Source organism: Pinus tabuliformis, chromosome 2_2 (assembly GCF_031772625.1).
Source record: "Pinus tabuliformis cultivar Carrire ecotype Pingquan chromosome 2_2, CPIR1, whole genome shotgun sequence".
In the NCBI taxonomy this organism is placed as follows: Eukaryota; Viridiplantae; Streptophyta; class Pinopsida; order Pinales; family Pinaceae; genus Pinus; species Pinus tabuliformis.
The window spans coordinates 1,145,823,682-1,145,829,167 of record NC_142300.1 but is presented as its reverse complement, the minus strand read 5'-3'; the positions used below and the strand labels follow the sequence as shown (position 1 = coordinate 1,145,829,167).

At 41.0% G+C, this 5,486-nt stretch overlaps 2 pseudogenes; both read right to left on the bottom strand.

The window, feature by feature from the left end:
• Positions 1-418: 418 nt before the first annotated feature.
• Positions 419-1,596, bottom strand: LOC149197453 (imidazoleglycerol-phosphate dehydratase 1, chloroplastic pseudogene; annotated as a pseudogene).
• On the bottom strand, positions 1,505-2,546 carry LOC149197452 (uncharacterized; annotated as a pseudogene).
• Between the last annotated feature and the right edge of the window lie 2,940 nt (positions 2,547-5,486).

The window sequence follows — 5,486 nt, the reverse complement described above, 5'->3', positions numbered from 1 at the left end:
CCAGGCTGATCACTCTGTCTTTTTGTTTTGCTTGCTTTGCAAGCTAGCAATAAATTATGTATTACATGCCAATGTAGCAGGCTTCAAGTGCTCGAATTCCTAATTTCTACTGGAAAATTAAGATATCACAAAAATCAAACGACAATGATCTTGGTAATCCAGATGCTTATATTCATTGATTGGTTCATCGCGGAAAAGATCATCTTGCCCTTGCATAAAAACATATTATCCAAAAGAAATAATTCCATTTCTGTATTTACACACTCAAACACTCAAAGTATCATCTTAAATGTTTTACATGCCACTGTTTTCTTCTATTACATATTAATGCAACCTAAACAATGAATGGACAACAGTGAAAGTCGTATTTCATATCAACACCACGTTACAGCATAATATTTCATTAACCAGTTTACAGAATGTATTGTATCTGAAACAATTCAAATTTAGAATTTACCTACAGTTAGAATCTGCAATCAAGACTTATTTTGTTTCGGGAATAGGACCTAAATAATAGCAAGCCATCACAAGCTGGCATGACAATTTATAGAGTTTGGCATGAATATGTTGTACACAAAGAGAGCTATTAAAGAAAACTGACGAATGTGCAGGGTCATCCCAGACGTATTGACCAAAGATTGAAAGAAGTGCTCCACCAGCTGTGTATCATATGTGCCAACTCTTTGTGTAGGAATGCACAGATCGTAACCCAAGTAGGGGCGTCCAAATAAATCCAAGGCGACGTGTACAAGAGCTTCATCTAAAGGAGCTGAAAAATCTCCAAAACGATAGATTCCTTTTCTATCTCCAAGAGCTTGAAGTAGAGTACTTCCAAGGGCAAGAGCAACATCTTCATTTGTATGATGGTCATCAATATGGATATCCCCAGAAGCCTTTACTTGTACGTCAAAGAGCCCATGTGATGCAAATTGATCCAGCATGTGGTCCAGAAAAGGTATGCCAGTATTGCAGTCAGAAACTCCTGAACCATCCAAGCTGATTTTCACTTGAACATTTGTTTCTTTTGTCACTCGCACAATCTCTCCAAAGCGACCTTTTGTAAGAGATGTCTCAGGAGCCCCATTTTGGCTATCGTTAGCAGCACGTAAACGCATTAAACGCTGCGGTCGTCTAGTGGGAGTTATGGTGAGATTGCTCCGAGACGAATACAGGGGACAGAAATCCCCCACAATGCAATCAGTCTCCTCCTTATCGGATGACGAGCAATGTAGTTTTGGTCTGCTGTTACATCTCAAATTCTTTGAATTCGGCCATGAATCCTCTGTTAACCTCGTGCCCACAAGCTTTACGGTGCTTAAACCCACGAATCCTTTCCAAGCATGGTCAAAATTGGAGGGTGTAGAGGCAAGCGGTGTTATTGGTGGAAGACTTGGCAAGGCCATCGCTAATTGTATTGGAGGATTCCCTTCGTTCGGCCCTGCTATTAATTTAGTAGTGGCGTCTGCATCCATTGAACTATGGAACGCTCTATGAGTGTGAACAATCTAGGATTCCCCACACGATTTTCCAGAGGATGTGGTTTACGTAATTTTCTTTTAAAAGTCTTCATCACCCACCAGCTTATGATACACTTTGATTCGGTCCAGCATCCATTGGGTGGCCTCCGGTGTGACCTTCGTCATGTAAGACCAAGCGTTGGGGTCCATTATGTTTGCTTCTTCATCGAACCCGCGAGAGGGTTTCTGCAGCCGGTGGGCGTTGGATTCAAAGGCATGAATCTCAGTGAAGTCGCAGGGATACATGCGCATGAACCAAGTGAGACTGGTGTTGAAGTAGCTGGCGCCCAGATCTAGAAAAACTCGGCGCGCTCTCTCGTTCAGATCGATCTTCGAAGCCAACATCCATGGAAGCAGATGCGTTCTGTCCTCCACGTCTCCAGTGAATCTGAGGGCGAATCCTCTTCGGAAGTTCTCTCGTCATCCAACTTATCTATGAGATGCCCTTTCACGCGGCACGGGGCCACTTCTCCAACCCACTTCATCTGATTCCAGGGATTCTCCCCCTCCTTCATTCTCGGCTTGTAACGAAGCCCAGCAACGTCACCGATCTCTAAGTACCCTTCTCGTCTGCTGCATATTTCCGCTTGGCCCGACCATTCTTCTGTTTCTTGCCCTCTCCAATGGCGGGAGGAAATATGGGGAAGATTAGTGTCGCCCCTATACTTAACCATAACATCCACGGCAACATATGTTGACAGAATAAAGAGCAAAGAATGGCTCAGCGGCCATGTTTTGAGAAACATCATGGACGCACTAGGGTTTCACTGTCACATACAAGCTTCACGTGTTTTCTTATCCTTGCCCACTGAATTAATTACATTAAAAGGCAACTCAACATCGACTGATATTTTAATGTCAATAAGACAATCAAATGGCAAGGTCTCGAGTTTTGGCGCATGGATTGACTATTCATCACACAGTAAGCTATCCTGAATTCCCACAATTAAAAACAGTACAGCAAGCTATCTTGAAATCCCACATTTAAGAGACGGTACAGTAAACCATGCACCGACTCTTCTGTCACTCATCTTAGGATCCACTAACTAATCTGTCACCCAGAAGACTTGGCCAAGAAAAATTTAGTTTTCAATTGCATTATATATTGGTATTAAAACATTTATGTATATAAAATTCAAAATTCAATATTAAAATATAAATGGATGATGGTGATCCATCACCCTCCACTCATGAAATCCAAGTTTATATAGTAAAGGGAGCTATTCACGGACTACTCTGTCCCTCTTATGTCATGTCGGTAATATATTATTAAAAACATTTGGTTTATAAAATAGTTTTGTTTTCAACTATCCACCTACTTAGATTTTGTTTGTCACCCATTCTAATAATGAAGAAATTGTTCGCCATCATACATTCCTGAGGATAGAAGAGAAGCACTCTACATCAGATATGTCCGTCCCTCGAATCGACCGCGAGCTGCAGGCGCGATGCGAAAACTTCACCAGGTGTGATCGCCATGATGCAAGAGAATGGAAACGCTCCACCAATCATGTTTTTGTCGTCGCCCATGCTCCAGAATCAGATGAAGGATATTCCTTCAAACACCATCGCTGTCGTACACTAATTTTTTTTCTTTTTATTTAGTGTAAGGACCAGATTCATGAAATTTAAACAGAGATGTTTTAGATTTCCTCAGCGGATAGAATTTGAAAGGAAAAAAAAAAAAACAGGGCAACGGCTACAATTGATGAATTTGTGAGCAGAGATTATTTTAAATTCCCCGTCAGACGAAATTGCAAGGGGTAAACGAAGGAGGAGGTCGGAGTTCGTCACATTAGTTAGGGATTTTCATCATATTATTTAACAAACTAGCCATACATGCATGGGCCCATAGGCCTCAAGGGTTCAACATGGCTCTGATACCAAGTGTGAGGACCATAACTCTCCAGACTATATACATTTTTTTTTTTTTTTTTTTAACAGCAAATACAACCAGAAAAGAAATGCATTGAAATTCAAATTTATTTAGCACACACATTCCTGCCACTCATTTCAGGAAACATATCATAACATTTCATACTTTTAACTAAGATCAATAGTAATGAAATACATATGTACCGTTCACCAGAAGGCGAGACTCCACTTGCTCTGCTGTTGCTGGTATTCCCTTGTAGCTGGTCACCTCCACGAATGAATGATGACGCACTTGAACCGAATGCGAAGACCCACCGGTTAACCTCCCAGCCTACTCCTTGGGTACTCTTCTTCCCCGCGGACCCCCGAGCTGCAATGGGGTTGTACAATGGAGACAAGCACTAGCTAGTAGAGGAGAGCACACCTTGGCTCAAGAGTCCCCTCTCTAAATCCTCTACCTCACCAAACTCACTATAGCTTCGTAATCACTGCTCTCACAACATCTCATCCATCCAACAATAGCGATCCCAAAAAGTCCTTTCTTCCATGGCTTGCCCCTTCTTTTATAGGAGTCCTCATAGGTGACACTTGTCATGTCATGCATAATTAATTATTTTTTTATAATTCAATAGCTTGATTATTCACCCACCCATGTGTCATTCTCACATCAAAGGTCCCCCAAAATTATTTACTTAAATTTTTATTTAAAACTAATATTTTCCTCACCTCAACAAGATTCCTATTTCTTCTCCTAGTTGTCTCTTTATTCCCCCTTTTATTCCTTAATTTGTGTTCATTACTTGAAGTCAATTAATGAGTCAAGATTTTATCCCCAATCTACTCCCTAATTTAACTTAGGTTATCTCCTAGATGGATATTCTTATGTTGGTTGTTGACACATGGAACTTTTCTACATTTCTCTAAATTTAATTTATTATTCTCATTTTAATTCACCTTCCCCTTTTCTTAATTAGGTTTAAATTAGTTTAGGATTAATATTTATCCTTACCATTATGTTTGTCTTTCCCCTTTTTCCTAATTAAACCACATAATCTTCCTAGTATTTTCCAAAATGGGAAGGGTAGAGTTTTAAGGTACTCTATTTTAATTCTTCCTATGATCCTCCTTATTCCAAGTTTTACTTTTGATTTAATTACATTGGTTTCTAATCATCATTTACCCTTGATGTAAATTTACCTAGTTTTCATTCCTTGCTTATATTTATTTATTATTATTTATTTTTAATGATTCCAAGGATGCCAAGCTTTGGTTGTGCCCTTCAAGAACTTCCCTAGAAGTTCCAAGGGTGCCACACCTAATAGCTTATTTGTGATGTCAAGGGTGCCAGTTTGGTTGTTCCCTTCAAGAACTTCCCTAGAAGTTCCAAGGGTGCCACACCTAATAGTTTATTTGTGATGTCAAGGGTGCCAGTTTGGTTGTGCCCTTCAAGAACTTCCCTAGAAGTTCCAAGGGTGCCACACCTAATAGTTTATTTGTGATGCCAAGGGTGCCAAGTTGGTCGTGCCCTTCAAGAAATTCCCCTGAAGTTCCAAGGGTGCCACACCTCTTGCCCTTCAAGCATCCAGTGATTACGAGGGGAAAATATAGTGCAACGTCATAGACCACTATCATCTCTTATGTTGCCTACTATAGTGAGACTAATGTTGTCGGGGATCAAGGAATCCGCCTTGATGCGCGCCCCCCGGTAAAGTCCTCATGAGCGACCCAACTTTGGAACCTGCCCTCATGGCATCGTGATCTTCAAGGCGAAGGTGCTTCAACCCTTCTAGCCCAAGTCACGGCGGGAGTGCTAGTGGGTGGGCTCAGGGACTCTGTCCCACCCCTCCCATGTAGTTCCATCCACTTGTACAACCCCATCACCCATATGTGAGTCATTCGGTCAAGCAACTAAACTGTGCCTGCAACCATTAATATATCATCAGAATATAGTTAAACATATATGGCAGATTCTAAGATCGACTTAGACTTTCAAAGATAAAATAATATGAATTTTCGTCAAACCAGGTGTCATCAACTCGTCATATGCGAGTGCCTCTGATGGTTCCCTGCCATACTCAATAATCATCAGTAACG